Here is a 15,941-nt window from a genome sequence, read left to right on the forward strand (position 1 = left end):
TCAGGACAGGTTGATAGAGGCCTGGTTTTACTCCCCCCTCCGCCGACGTAGGTGCTTACAGCCTTGATTTTGGGTGGGAATTTATAAGGTAAATCAGAATAAGTCCAATGATGCAATGGGGCAGAACCAGGGCTGGGTCTACCTGCCCTAAAAATTCAGTGCTGGTTGGAGACGTTACACTTTACTTTTAGATATCATTATAAGCCTCCTTAAAAAAACCAGGATTTTAGCATTTTTCTAAATAGTTTAAACTCACTCATTCCGTCATTACAAAGGGTGGAATCCAAACTACCGCTCTACAAACAACCGCTCTAGTCCTAGCTCGCAAACGTAGTCTCCATTCAAAAGAGGTTCGGACTGTAAATGTTTCCTCCTTATAGAGTCAAAGTTTGAAAACCTGGCGCATTCCCCTTTGCTTAGATCCTTCAAGTGATTTCAGCTATCAAACGGTTGTTGATTTCTTTCTTCAGAAGCATTCAACAAGTTTTATAACGCACTCCCAAGAGCAGGTGGTGCTAGTGCTAAGCAGGCAGATCTTTTCAAGTGCATCCTAAAGCAAAAGCAACTCCCACTTGCAACGTAGCTAGCCGTGATCGTATAGTGGTCAGTACTCTGCGTTGTGGTCGCAGCAACCTCGGTTCGAATCCGAGTCACGGCACAAGTGGCGTTCTTTAGTATGGTGGCAAGAAGTTGTTTTGTCTACTTCCATTTGAAATTTAAATCTGTTTCAGGTTCAAAAAGATTTACGGAATCCTGCAGTCTTTACACATACGCTGTAACAACTGTGTGGAATTGTGCCCTTCCCATTGCAGATTCTAGAACCTTGCAAAATTCTGTAGCTTAAGAGCTGTAGGCTTTGAAAAGGGGAAATGGGAGGCTTCGGCTGCGCTGTGGGTGACATCGGGAGACGGAAAGCTAACCGACATTTGAGAGGTGAAAAGAGAGAGACTGAGGAATGGAAGGTCAGTTGATGGAGAAAAAGGAGTGAAATTTAACTGTGACTGGATGGAAAGGATATGAAGAGTGTAAAAGATGAAAGGAAAGGTTCAATGTCTGACACTGATGTTGCGAAGAAGGCAGGAGGAGAGAAGAAATGGGAAGCAGGATGAGACATCTGAAGAGAGTACGAGAGAGAGAGTGCAGGAGGAACGCAATCACAGAAAGATAATTGCCTAGACAAAAGAGGTTGAAAATATTTAAATTTCAGTTTTGAGAGAGGGGAATATGTCAACTGTGGGAATTTGTGTTTCTAAAATCGTTGCATGTTCTGCCTGCAGAGTCAGACTTTGCCAATAATTTTAGGAAGTTTTTCGGTTGTGTGACCGTGGCTCCAGCTGTCAGAGGGCTGAGCTCTTTCCTCCAAAGGGCTGTGGGTTTGATCCTGGGATGGGGGGAGGGAAACAAGAAGTTGGTACTAGTCAAGCTTTTTGATGGGCTGTGCCATGCAGTCTTTTCTATGAGGCAATCTGTTAACGTGCACTGTCTGGCTTTTCCTGTTTTTCCAAAAAGAGGTGTTTTTGAAGGTTCTAGAGCCTATAGTAATAGTTGCAGTGCAGCTCCTTCCCAGGTACAGTTGCTGCATTTTGCTTCTGTGAGTAGGTGTCTTACAGTATGGCAGGTTAGCTACATAGGTCCTGAGAGTCTTTTGGGCAGATTTTTGTGTTACTTCCCTAACTTTCTGGCAGTGAAAGGTGTCTGTGTAGCTGTTAATGAGGTGACACTGAATTTGAACTTTGTTTTGTATTGGTGAGTTAGTGAGCACCTGTCTTCCTCAACCAGATATCATCATGGAATGCCGGCTCAATATCATGCATATTAGCGAATGAAAGGGGACATTTCGGGACCGGCCTTGGTGGACGATATCAGGCTGGCGAGGGAACTGAGAGGATCTGTCACAGAGCAGCAGGAGGTTTTGTGGTGCACTAGCAGCTTTGGGGGTCACCCCATGCCCCACACTCAACGGAAGGGCTCGACCACCCAAATTGAAATTTCAAGGTGACACAGAAAGGACAGAAGAAGAGATTTCCCTCCAGCGGGTTTGTTATACCCCAGCGCATACTCTCAAAAAGTGCCAAATGCAGATAAAAGTATGCATTCTGGCAACATGAGACATTTTTGCATTCTGCAATTGGGGAGAGAGTTATGCTGAGGAATGATGTGCAGAATTTGAAATCCCCAACACACTGAGCGGCCCCGACTTGGCCCATTAACTTTCTAGCTGGCTAAAGAGACATCCAGCTAACTTGGTGGTGGGGTGGGAGGCTTTCCGGTGCGGAGCTGTCTATCCAGTTATGTTAGTTGGTCAGTGCTGGAGGTCACAAAATAACACAGTACATAAAGACAGATAAAGATCTCAACGGTCCGTTCAGTCTGTTCAGGGGCGCTTCGTCTACTTTCGCTAGATGTGCATAGAAATTCCCATATGCAACTCAACAGCATCTTCCGCCTCTGCCGTGTCTTTTACCTGACCTTTGAACCCTTTGGGTATCACCACAAATTCTAAACTATTCCCCGGTAGCTTTCCATCATGCTCTTCTATCCTGCATTAACTTCACAGAAAAGAGCGGGGCAGTATCAGGACAGGTTGATAGAGGCCTGGTTTTACTCCCCCCTCCGCCGACGTAGGTGCTTACAGCCTTGATTTTGGGTGGGAATTTATAAGGTAAATCAGAATAAGTCCAATGATGCAATGGGGCAGAACCAGGGCTGGGTCTACCTGCCCTAAAAATTCAGTGCTGGTTGGAGACGTTACACTTTACTTTTAGATATCATTATAAGCCTCCTTAAAAAAACCAGGATTTTAGCATTTTTCTAAATAGTTTAAACTCACTCATTCCGTCATTACAAAGGGTGGAATCCAAACTACCGCTCTAGTCCTAGCTCGCAAACGTAGTCTCCATTCAAAAGAGGTTCGGACTGTAAATGTTTCCCTCCTTATAGAGTCAAAGTTTGAAAACCTGGCGCATTCCCCTTTGCTTAGATCCTTCAAGTGATTTCAGCTATCAAACGGTTGTTGATTTCTTTCTTCAGAAGCATTCAACAAGTTTTATAACGCACTCCCAAGAGCAGGTGGTGCTAGTGCTAAGCAGGCAGATCTTTTCAAGTGCATCCTAAAGCAAAAGCAACTCCCACTTGCAACGTAGCTAGCCGTGATCGTATAGTGGTCAGTACTCTGCGTTGTGGTCGCAGCAACCTCGGTTCGAATCCGAGTCACGGCACAAGTGGCGTTCTTTAGTATGGTGGCAAGAAGTTGTTTTGTCTACTTCCATTTGAAATTTAAATCTGTTTCAGGTTCAAAAAGATTTACGGAATCCTGCAGTCTTTACACATACGCTGTAACAACTGTGTGGAATTGTGCCCTTCCCATTGCAGATTCTAGAACCTTGCAAAATTCTGTAGCTTAAGAGCTGTAGGCTTTGAAAAGGGGAAATGGGAGGCTTCGGCTGCGCTGTGGGTGACATCGGGAGACGGAAAGCTAACCGACATTTGAGAGGTGAAAAGAGAGAGACTGAGGAATGGAAGGTCAGTTGATGGAGAAAAAGGAGTGAAATTTAACTGTGACTGGATGGAAAGGATATGAAGAGTGTAAAAGATGAAAGGAAAGGTTCAATGTCTGACACTGATGTTGCGAAGAAGGCAGGAGGAGAGAAGAAATGGGAAGCAGGATGAGACATCTGAAGAGAGTACGAGAGAGAGAGTGCAGGAGGAACGCAATCACAGAAAGATAATTGCCTAGACAAAAGAGGTTGAAAATATTTAAATTTCAGTTTTGAGAGAGGGGAATATGTCAACTGTGGGAATGTGTGTTTCTAAAATCGTTGCATGTTCTGCCTGCAGAGTCAGACTTTGCCAATAATTTTAGGAAGTTTTTCGGTTGTGTGACCGTGGCTCCAGCTGTCAGAGGGCTGAGCTCTTTCCTCCAAAGGGCTGTGGGTTTGATCCTGGGATGGGGGGAGGGAAACAAGAAGTTGGTACTAGTCAAGCTTTTTGATGGGCTGTGCCATGCAGTCTTTTCTATGAGGCAATCTGTTAACGTGCACTGTCTGGCTTTTCCTGTTTTTCCAAAAAGAGGTGTTTTTGAAGGTTCTAGAGCCTATAGTAATAGTTGCAGTGCAGCTCCTTCCCAGGTACAGTTGCTGCATTTTGCTTCTGTGAGTAGGTGTCTTACAGTATGGCAGGTTAGCTACATAGGTCCTGAGAGTCTTTTGGGCAGATTTTTGTGTTACTTCCCTAACTTTCTGGCAGTGAAAGGTGTCTGTGTAGCTGTTAATGAGGTGACACTGAATTTGAACTTTGTTTTGTATTGGTGAGTTAGTGAGCACCTGCCTTCCTCAACCAGATATCATCATGGAATGCCGGCTCAATATCATGCATATTAGCGAATGAAAGGGGACATTTCGGGACCGGCCTTGGTGGACGATATCAGGCTGGCGAGGGAACTGAGAGGATCTGTCACAGAGCAGCAGGAGGTTTTGTGGTGCACTAGCAGCTTTGGGGGTCACCCCATGCCCCACACTCAACGGAAGGGCTCGACCACCCAAATTGAAATTTCAAGGTGACACAGAAAGGACAGAAGAAGAGATTTCCCTCCAGCGGGTTTGTTATACCCCAGCGCATACTCTCAAAAAGTGCCAAATGCAGATAAAAGTATGCATTCTGGCAACATGAGACATTTTTGCATTCTGCAATTGGGGAGAGAGTTATGCTGAGGAATGATGTGCAGAATTTGAAATCCCCAACACACTGAGCGGCCCCGACTTGGCCCATTAACTTTCTAGCTGGCTAAAGAGACATCCAGCTAACTTGGTGGTGGGGTGGGAGGCTTTCCGGTGCGGAGCTGTCTATCCAGTTATGTTAGTTGGTCAGTGCTGGAGGTCACAAAATAACACAGTACATAAAGACAGATAAAGATCTCAACGGTCCGTTCAGTCTGTTCAGGGGCGCTTCGTCTACTTTCGCTAGATGTGCATAGAAATTCCCATATGCAACTCAACAGCATCTTCCGCCTCTGCCGTGTCTTTTACCTGACCTTTGAACCCTTTGGGTATCACCACAAATTCTAAACTATTCCCCGGTAGCTTTCCATCATGCTCTTCTATCCTGCATTAACTTCACAGAAAAGAGCGGGGCAGTATCAGGACAGGTTGATAGAGGCCTGGTTTTACTCCCCCCTCCGCCGACGTAGGTGCTTACAGCCTTGATTTTGGGTGGGAATTTATAAGGTAAATCAGAATAAGTCCAATGATGCAATGGGGCAGAACCAGGGCTGGGTCTACCTGCCCTAAAAATTCAGTGCTGGTTGGAGACGTTACACTTTACTTTTAGATATCATTATAAGCCTCCTTAAAAAAACCAGGATTTTAGCATTTTTCTAAATAGTTTAAACTCACTCATTCCGTCATTACAAAGGGTGGAATCCAAACTACCGCTCTAGTCCTAGCTCGCAAACGTAGTCTCCATTCAAAAGAGGTTCGGACTGTAAATGTTTCCTCCTTATAGAGTCAAAGTTTGAAAACCTGGCGCATTCCCCTTTGCTTAGATCCTTCAAGTGATTTCAGCTATCAAACGGTTGTTGATTTCTTTCTTCAGAAGCATTCAACAAGTTTTATAACGCACTCCCAAGAGCAGGTGGTGCTAGTGCTAAGCAGGCAGATCTTTTCAAGTGCATCCTAAAGCAAAAGCAACTCCCACTTGCAACGTAGCTAGCCGTGATCGTATAGTGGTCAGTACTCTGCGTTGTGGTCGCAGCAACCTCGGTTCGAATCCGAGTCACGGCACAAGTGGCGTTCTTTAGTATGGTGGCAAGAAGTTGTTTTGTCTACTTCCATTTGAAATTTAAATCTGTTTCAGGTTCAAAAAGATTTACGGAATCCTGCAGTCTTTACACATACGCTGTAACAACTGTGTGGAATTGTGCCCTTCCCATTGCAGATTCTAGAACCTTGCAAAATTCTGTAGCTTAAGAGCTGTAGGCTTTGAAAAGGGGAAATGGGAGGCTTCGGCTGCGCTGTGGGTGACATCGGGAGACGGAAAGCTAACCGACATTTGAGAGGTGAAAAGAGAGAGACTGAGGAATGGAAGGTCAGTTGATGGAGAAAAAGGAGTGAAATTTAACTGTGACTGGATGGAAAGGATATGAAGAGTGTAAAAGATGAAAGGAAAGGTTCAATGTCTGACACTGATGTTGCGAAGAAGGCAGGAGGAGAGAAGAAATGGGAAGCAGGATGAGACATCTGAAGAGAGTACGAGAGAGAGAGTGCAGGAGGAACGCAATCACAGAAAGATAATTGCCTAGACAAAAGAGGTTGAAAATATTTAAATTTCAGTTTTGAGAGAGGGGAATATGTCAACTGTGGGAATGTGTGTTTCTAAAATCGTTGCATGTTCTGCCTGCAGAGTCAGACTTTGCCAATAATTTTAGGAAGCTTTTCGGTTGTGTGACCGTGGCTCCAGCTGTCAGAGGGCTGAGCTCTTTCCTCCAAGGGCTGTGGGTTTGATCCTGGGATGGGGGGAGGGAAACAAGAAGTTGGTACTAGTCAAGCTTTTTGATGGGCTGTGCCATGCAGTCTTTTCTATGAGGCAATCTGTTAACGTGCACTGTCTGGCTTTTCCTGTTTTTCCAAAAAGAGGTGTTTTTGAAGGTTCTAGAGCCTATAGTAATAGTTGCAGTGCAGCTCCTTCCCAGGTACAGTTGCTGCATTTTGCTTCTGTGAGTAGGTGTCTTACAGTATGGCAGGTTAGCTACATAGGTCCTGAGAGTCTTTTGGGCAGATTTTTGTGTTACTTCCCTAACTTTCTGGCAGTGAAAGGTGTCTGTGTAGCTGTTAATGAGGTGACACTGAATTTGAACTTTGTTTTGTATTGGTGAGTTAGTGAGCACCTGTCTTCCTCAACCTGATATCATCATGGAATGCCGGCTCAATATCATGCATATTAGCGAATGAAAGGGGACATTTCGGGACCGGCCTTGGTGGACGATATCAGGCTGGCGAGGGAACTGAGAGGATCTGTCACAGAGCAGCAGGAGGTTTTGTGGTGCACTAGCAGCTTTGGCGGTCACCCCATGCCCCACACTCAACGGAAGGGCTCGACCACCCAAATTGAAATTTCAAGGTGACACAGAAAGGACAGAAGAAGAGATTTCCCTCCAGCGGGTTTGTTATACCCCAGCGCATACTCTCAAAAAGTGCCAAATGCAGATAAAAGTATGCATTCTGGCAACATGAGACATTTTTGCATTCTGCAATTGGGGAGAGAGTTATGCTGAGGAATGATGTGCAGAATTTGAAATCCCCAACACACTGAGCGGCCCCGACTTGGCCCATTAACTTTCTAGCTGGCTAAAGAGACATCCAGCTAAGTTGGTGGTGGGGTGGGAGGCTTTCCGGTGCGGAGCTGTCTATCCAGTTATGTTAGTTGGTCAGTGCTGGAGGTCACAAAATAACACAGTGTTGCGATCCCGGGTCAGCCCCGGGATCGCCGCCTACCTGACCGCGGCTCTGGCGCTGCCTCATGCCCCCCAGGCCTCCGCGGACCCCCGCTGCCGCGGCCCCGACGTCGGGCGCTCTCTCCCGGGCCTGCAGGGCCCTCTGCTGCCTCCTCTTCGCCTCGCCGGAGCAGCCGGCGTCGTTCGGCAATTAGCCCCGCCCCCTAGATGCCCGCGCGCGCCTTAGGCCAGAATTTAAAGGGGCCAGCGCGGGAAAAGCACAGGACGCTCCCTGATGACATCAGACGCTGCAGGGTATTTAAACCCTGCAGCTGGACTTGGATTTTGCCTTGCAACGAGGTTCCCAGGTTCGTCCTGCTCCCAGTTGCTGTGTTCCTGCTCGTCGCTTGATCTTCTGGTTTTCGACTTCGGATTGGCTCGTGGTTCTTCCCGGTTCCTGATTTCAGCTTGGCTTCGGTGGTTTCTGGCTTTCGACTCGGTTTGGCTTACAGTATCCCTCTAGCTCTTGACTCGGACTGGCTGACGACGACCCCCTGGCTCCGGACCCGGACTGGCTGACGGCGATCCTCCCACACCTGACCCTGGCCTGGTGAGCAACGACTTCGCCGGTAGAGATCTCCTAAGTCCCAGCGGCCGGGTTCCTACGGGCTCCTCCCGGGGGGACACCGGCTTCCAGGGCGAATCACCTAAGTCCCAGCGGCCGGACTCTTACGAGCTCCTCTCGGGGGAGTACCGGCTTCCAGGGCGAACATCACCTTCCACCAGGTCAGCCTCTTCTCCTGGACCTTGGTCGCATAGGGCCCTTCGTGCCTTCCTCTCAGCAGTCCACAAGCCTGCCTTCGCCGCCTCCCGGTTGGAACCGGTATCACAGCCTCACCAAAGGCAGTCCATCTTCTGGTTCCGATCGGCCCAAGGGTCCACGAAGCTAACAGATTGCAAGGCCATGGACCCGGCGGACCTTGCTGGCCTCAAGGCTATTCCAGGCTTAGCCCAGAAGTTGCAGCAGCAGCAGAGTTGCCTCGACACGCTGATGTCGACGGTACAACGTCTGGCGGATCGCGTTGATGGAGCCTCCGCAGCAAGTCCCCGGGCGTCTACTTCTCGGGCCACCCCTGACTTCGTCGCTCCGGTTCAGATGCCTGCCCCATCCCGGTACTCAGGGGATCCAAAGGCGTGCCGGGGGTTCCTTAATCAATGCTACATCTGTTTTGATCTACTACCCGCACAATTCCCGACGGATCGAGTCAAGACGACCTTTATAATCTCCCTCCTGGATGGGAGACCTTTGTCTTGGGCTTCGGCTCTCTGGGAACGTCAGGATTCCCGACTGAACAACTTGGTTCAGTTTGTCAAAGCCTTCCGCAGAGTCTTCGATGAGCCTTCCCGGGCCTCCACGGCTGCTTCCGAACTGCTTCAGCTGCGGCAGGGCAATCGGCCCCTAGAGGACTACGCCATAGAGTTCCAGACCCTGGCCACTGAGCTGGCCTGGGGGACCGACAGCCTGCATGGCATCTTCATGGAGGGCATCTCTCCTCGTCTACAGGACGAGCTCGCCGGTCGTGACCTGCCCGACGACCTTCAAGAGCTCATTGAACTAGCTGGGCGCATAGACCGACGAATCCAGCGTCGGTTCCGAGAGCAACGGCCTACCCAGGGGCAAACTACCCGCAGGATCACTCCGCCTCGAGTCCGGGCGTCACCTCCTACAGCCACCACTCCATCCACCGAGGAACCCATGCAGTTAGGCCGTGGCCCCCTATCTACGGAGGAACGCAGACGCCGTCGTACCCAAGGACTGTGTCTTTATTGCGGGGGTCAGGGGCATTTTCTGGCCCGTTGTACCGAGCGTCCGGGAAACGCCCGAACCTAGAGTTCAGCGGGGAGTTGACTCTAGGCAACATTTCACCCAGCTCCCCATGTACCGTTCCGGTACGCCTGTGTCTTCCGGAGGGAGGCTTTGATACCCTAGCCTTACTCGACTCTGGGGCCGGGGGAAATTTCGTCCTCCAGGAGTTAGTACAACAGCTACAGCTCGGGGTTCGCCCGCAAGAACCGCCTGTGCGGGTTTCTTCTATTCAAGGGAATCCACTTCCTGGCTTAATATCCACTCGCACCAGTCCTCTGAAGCTTCAGGTGGGAGCCCTCCACCAGGAGGAAATCTCGTTTCTTATCCTTGAAAAATCTATTCACCCAGTCTTCCTGGGCCTACCCTGGCTTAGGGAACACTCTCCGGTGATCGATTGGAGGTCCCTTCAGATTACCTCCTGGAGTTCCGCATGCCATCGTCATTGCCTTCCCGCACGTCCGCTGCAACCCATATCACTCTGCACAGCTCCATTAACGGTACCTCCTCCTTACCATGCCTTTCAGGATGTCTTCTCTAAGGAAAAGGCAGAATTACTCCCGGAGCACCGACCCTTTGATTGCGCAATTAATTTGCTACCAGGAACCACACCGCCCCGTGGGAGGGTCTATCCCCTGTCTCTGCCGGAAACCCAAGCTATGTCAGCCTATATTAAGGAAAACCTGGATCGGGGTTTCATCAGACCGTCCAAATCCCCGGCCGGGGCCGGGTTTTTCTTCGTAGGGAAGAAAGACGGCTCTCTCCGCCCCTGTATTGATTATCGGGGCTTGAATCAAATCACCCACCGGGACCGTTACCCCTTGCCTCTGATCCCGGAACTGCTGGACCGCCTCCAGGGGGCTCGTGTGTTCAGCAAATTGGACCTCAGAGGGGCTTATAATCTTGTCCGCATACGCCCAGGGGACGAGTGGAAGACCGCGTTTAACACCAGGGACGGCCATTACGAATATCTGGTCATGCCGTTCGGTCTCTGTAACGCCCCAGCGGTATTCCAGAATCTGATGAACGAGGTTTCTCCGCGATTTCCTGTACACCTTCATCATCGTATACCTGGATGATGTCTTGATTTATTCCCAGGATCTCGAGACACATCGACAGCACGTGCGGCAAGTTCTGCAGAAACTGAGGGAGAACTGCCTGTACGCTAAACTCGAAAAGTGCCAGTTCGACCAAGAATCGCTGCCCTTCCTAGGATACATCATCTCCTCCACAGGCTTCCGCATGGACCCGGACAAGGTGAGTGCCATCAAGGGTTGGCCGCAACCATCGGGAGTGAAAGCGCTTCAGCGGTTCCTAGGATTCGCTAACTTCTATCGTAAATTTATCCCACATTACTCCAGTCTGGTAGCCCCCCTGACGGCCCTCACGCGGAAGGGCGCGGATGCACGGAACTGGTCTCCCGCTGCTACGCAGGCCTTCCAGGATCTCAAGGAGGCTTTCCTACAGGATACCTGTCTCCGGCACCCTGACCCTCTACGTCAGTTTATAGTAGAGGTGGATGCTTCTGATGTCGCGGTAGGGGCGGTGCTGCTCCAAGTCTCCCCGACCGGCAAAACCCGGCCTTGCTCATTCTTCTCCCGCAAGTTTTCACCGGCAGAGAAGAATTACGGGATTGGCGACAAAGAGCTGCTGGCCATAAAATTAGCGTTCGAGGAATGGCGGCAGTGGTTGGAGGGCGCCCAACACCCGATCATAGTATATACCGACCATAAGAATCTGCAGTACTTGTCTCATGCTCAGAGACTCAATCCCCGACAAGCCCGCTGGTCCCTCTTTTTTAGTCGGTTCGACTTCTCGCTTCACTACCGACCCGCAGCCAAGAATGTCCGGGCGGATGCTCTCTCCCGCACCACAGAAGTTGATGACGCTACCGAGACCCCTCAGTACATATTGGACCCAGCTAAAGTCCTACTGGCAGCCTCTGACTTAGGACCCGAGGGGAGAACGGTGGTTCCAATCCGTTCTCGGAAGAAGGTTCTGGCATGGGCACACGACTCCTTGACGGCTGGCCATCCTGGGATTGCTCGAACCCTTGAGTTGCTCACCGAGTTTTATTGGTGGCCACGAGTGAAGGAGGATGTCCGGCTCTATGTTCTGTCATGTCCCACATGCGCTCAGCAAAAACCTCCACCGGGGCGCCCGTGGGGCTTACTCCAGCCGCTTCCTATCCCCACGGAACCATGGTCTCACCTATCCACCGACTTTGTGGTGGAGTTGCCTCCCTCTGAGGGGAAAACTGTAATTTGGGTCACGGTTGACCGCTTTTCTAAGATGGCACATTTCATCCCTCTACCCAAGCTGCCTACGGCTCCTGAGCTGGCGGACCTATTTGTCCAGCATATTTTTCGATTACATGGACTGCCCTCGCATATCGCTTCAGATCGTGGCCCCCAATTTACGGCTAAATACTGGAGGGCATTATGCAAGAAGTTTGGGATACAGTTGGATTTCACCACAGCATTTCATCCCCAGGGTAACGGCCAAGTGGAGCGGACCAACCGGTCTCTTAAGACCTTTCTCCGAGCTTTTGTGGATGAGCTCCAAGACAACTGGGTCTCTCTCCTTCCCTGGGCGGAATTTTCTTACAATCGCCACAAGCACTCCGCTACGCTACAGTCCCCCTTCCAGCTCGTTTATGGGAGGGTCCCAAGACCTCCACTACCATTACCGGTGACCGTCACCTCTCCGGCAGCACAGCTAACAGCAAGCCAGCTTCACCACCTCTGGACTACCACTCAGGAGAAGCTCCGCAGCACTGCAGCTCGCTTCAAGGCATATGCCGATCGGTATCGACGGCCCGCCCCGGTCTTTTTACCCGGGACGAGGGTATGGCTAAGTACTAAGCACATTCAATTGCGGACTCCCTCCATGAGACTAGCGCCTCGTTACATTGGACCCTTTCCGGTGGACGAACGCGTAGGGGCCGTGTCCTACAGACTGAGGCTGCCCTCCTCGCTTAGGATCCATGATGTCTTCCACGTGTCCCTCCTCAAACCGTTGGTGCTCTCTCGATTTCGGGCTTCCCCGCCAGTACCTTCCAATGTTTCCTCGGATCCGGACGTCATCTACACGGTTAAAGAGGTTTTGGATGTCCGCTGCCGTCGCCACCGCTGGGAGTACCTACTGTCTTGGGAGGGATACGGCCAGGAGGAGAATTCTTGGGAGCCTTCGTCCCACATCCTGGATAAGGGCCTTCTTCGGCAGTTCCACCTCCAACATCCGGACAAGCCCCAGCCCCGCGGACGGGGGCGTAGGAGGGGGGGTACTGTTGCGATCCCGGGTCAGCCCCGGGATCGCCGCCTACCTGACCGCGGCTCTGGCGCTGCCTCATGCCCCCCAGGCCTCTGCGGACCCCCGCTGCCGCGGCCCCGACGTCGGGCGCTCTCTCCCGGGCCTGCAGGGCCCTCTGCTGCCTCCTCTTCGCCTCGCCGGAGCAGCCGGCGTCGTTCGGCACTTAGCCCCGCCCCCTAGACGCGCGCGCGCGCCTTAGGCCAGAGTTTAAAGGGGCCAGCGCGGGAAAAGCACAGGACGCTCCCTGATGACATCAGACGCTGCAGGGTATTTAAACCCTGCAGCTGGACTTGGATTTTGCCTTGCAACGAGGTTCCCAGGTTCGTCCTGCTCCCAGTTGCTGTGTTCCTGCTCGTCGCTTGATCTTCTGGTTTTCGACTTCGGATTGGCTCGTGGTTCTTCCCGGTTCCTGACTTCAGCTTGGCTTCGGTGGTTTCTGGCTTTCGACTCGGTTTGGCTTACGGTATCCCTCTGGCTCTTGACTCGGACTGGCTGACGACGACCCCCTGGCTCCGGACCCGGACTGGCTGACGGCGATCCTCCCACACCTGACCCTGGCCTGGTGAGCAACGACTTCGTCGGTAGAGATCTCCTAAGTCCCAGCGGCCGGGTTCCTACGGCCTCCTCTTGGGGGAGTACCGGCTTCCAGGACGAACATCACCTTCCACCAGGTCAGCCTCTTCTCCTGGCCCTTGGTCGCATAGGGCCCTTCGTGCCTTCCTCTCAGCAGTCCACAAGCCCGCCTTCGCCGCCTCCCGGTTGGAACCGGTATCACAGCCTCAACAAAGGCAGTCCATCTTCTGGTTCCGATCGGCCCAAGGGTCCACGAAGCTAACACACAGTACATAAAGACAGATAAAGATCTCAACGGTCCGTTCAGTCTGTTCAGGGGCGCTTCGTCTACTTTCGCTAGATGTGCATAGAAATTCCCATATGCAACTCAACAGCATCTTCCGCCTCTGCCGTGTCTTTTACCTGACATTTGAACCCTTTGGGTATCACCACAAATTCTAAACTATTCCCCGGTAGCTTTCCATCATGCTCTTCTATCCTGCATTAACTTCACAGAAAAGAGCGGGGCAGTATCAGGACAGGTTGAGAGAGGCCTGGTTTTACTCCCCCCTCCGCCGACGTAGGTGCTTACAGCCTTGATTTTGGGTGGGAATTTATAAGGTAAATCAGAATAAGTCCAATGATGCAATGGGGCAGAACCAGGGCTGGGTCTACCTGCCCTAAAAATTCAGTGCTGGTTGGAGACGTTACACTTTACTTTTAGATATCATTATAAGCCTCCTTAAAAAAACCAGGATTTTAGCATTTTTCTAAATAGTTTAAACTCACTCATTCCGTCATTACAAAGGGTGGAATCCAAACTACCGCTCTAGTCCTAGCTCACAAACGTAGTCTCCATTCAAAAGAGGTTCGGACTGTAAATGTTCCCTCCTTATAGAGTCAAAGTTTGAAAACCTGGCGCATTCCCCTTTGCTTAGATCCTTCAAGTGATTTCAGCTATCAAACGGTTGTTGATTTCTTTCTTCAGAAGCATTCAACAAGTTTTATAACGCACTCCCAAGAGCAGGTGGTGCTAGTGCTAAGCAGGCAGGATCTTTTCAAGTGCATCTTAAAGCAAAGGCAACTCCCACTTGCAATGTAGCTAGCCGTGATCGTATAGTGGTCAGTACTCTGCGTTGTGGTCGCAGCAACCTCGGTTCGAATCCGAGTCACGGCACAAGTGAGCGGTCTTTAGTATGGTGGCAAGAAGTTGTTTTGTCTACTTCCATTTGAAATTTAAATCTGTTTCAGGTTCAAAAAGATTTACGGAATCCTGCAGTCTTTACACATACTCTGTAACAACAGTGTGGAATTGTGCCCTTCCCATTGCAGATTCTAGAACCTTGCAAAATTCTGTAGCTTAAGAGCTGTAGGCTTTGAAAAGGGGAAATGGGAGGCCTATGCTAACCAACTTGATAACGAGTTTCCTGAGCTCCTCTGGTGCTTGTTCCTGTTCTTCGGACCTGCGGTTCCTGCCTTGGATTTCTACTCTCTGTCAGTGGACTCTGACTGGGTACCCACTCCTCGGGGGCCCGCTCTGCATCATAGAATTCCGGACTCTCGCGTCAGAACTCCACTGGGATCCTGACTGCCTTCAATCCATTTTTCTCAAGGGAATGAGCTCTCAAATCAAAGATGAGTTGGCAGCCCGCGAATTGCCTGTATCTTTGGACTCTTTAATAGATCTTGCCGGGCGGATTGACCGCCGTCTCCAGGAACGTTCACATGAGACCCAAGCTTCCAGAAGATCTACACCAAGCTCATCCTGCATTCAATGCTCTTCTTCCCCCAGGCTGGACTCGGCTTAGAACAAGGCTGAGGAAGAACCTATGCAAATGGGTCAGAGCAGGCTTTTAGCCAAGGAACGACAATGACGCCAACAATCCAGCCTCTGCTTATCTTGCAGCAAATCCAGACACGCCTTAGCCACATGCCCCGTCTGTCCGGGAAACTCCCAGGCCTAGGTTCAGCAGGAGGATTGCTCCTAGGCCTGACTTCTCCTTCTTCTCCATTGATTCTGCCCATCTCTATCAAGCTGGACAATCAGGATTTCCATTCCCTGGTTTTGTGGATTCTGGTGCTGGTGGAAATTTTATTTTAAAACAATTGATGGAGCACATCCGGATTCCCACCATCCGCTCCCCAGTACCTCTACTCCTTTCTTCCATCCACGGCGAACTACTGCCTGGTCAGTTCGCCCATACCACAGCTCCTATTCGTCTCCGCATTGGGTCCCTGCACGTGAAGTCCATCTCCTTCCACATTCTGAACAAGGCCATACATCCTGTGGTCTTAGGACTACCATGGTTACAATAGCACACCCCTAGTTTGACTGGGCCACCTTACAACCTTCCTGCTGGGGTACCTCCTGCCACGCCAACTGTCTGGATCCAATCTCGCCTTTGCCTTGCCTTGGTACTTCACTTTCACTTCCAGGCCTTCCGTCTCAATACTCTGCTTATCTGGATATGTTCTCCAAAAAGGCCACGAACACTCTGACTCTGCATCGTACCTACGATTGCGCAATCAACTTGTTACCCAACACTGAGCCTCCTCGGGGCAGGATCTACCCATTATCTCTCACAGAGACTCAGGCCACATCGGAGTACATCCGCAAGAACCTGGCTAAGGGGTTCATTCGACCTTCCAAGTCTCCCACCAGAGCGGGATTTTTCTTTATGAGGAAAAAGGATGGATCACTATGTCCCTGAATCGACTACCTGGGTTTAAACGAGATCACCCTGAAAGACCGCTATCCACTACCTTTAATTTCTGAATCCTATAATT

General features: G+C 50.6%; 4 non-coding genes across 4 annotated transcripts; all 4 read left to right on the plus strand.

Annotated features, from left to right (window-relative positions):
• The first annotated feature begins 586 nt into the window (after positions 1-586).
• Positions 587-658, plus strand: TRNAH-GUG. Its single transcript has one exon. It is a non-coding gene; the product is annotated as a tRNA-His (tRNA).
• Positions 659-3,146: 2,488 nt separating this feature from the next.
• On the plus strand, positions 3,147-3,218 carry TRNAH-GUG. Its single transcript has one exon. It is a non-coding gene; the product is annotated as a tRNA-His (tRNA).
• A 2,487-nt stretch (positions 3,219-5,705) lies between these two features.
• On the plus strand, positions 5,706-5,777 carry TRNAH-GUG. The gene has a single exon. It is a non-coding gene; the product is annotated as a tRNA-His (tRNA).
• An 8,482-nt stretch (positions 5,778-14,259) lies between these two features.
• TRNAH-GUG lies at positions 14,260-14,331 on the plus strand. Its single transcript has one exon. It is a non-coding gene; the product is annotated as a tRNA-His (tRNA).
• Positions 14,332-15,941: the final 1,610 nt, after the last annotated feature.

The sequence above is a fragment of the Rhinatrema bivittatum genome, chromosome 1, assembly GCF_901001135.1.
Source record: "Rhinatrema bivittatum chromosome 1, aRhiBiv1.1, whole genome shotgun sequence".
Lineage (NCBI taxonomy): Eukaryota > Metazoa > Chordata > Amphibia > Gymnophiona > Rhinatrematidae > Rhinatrema > Rhinatrema bivittatum.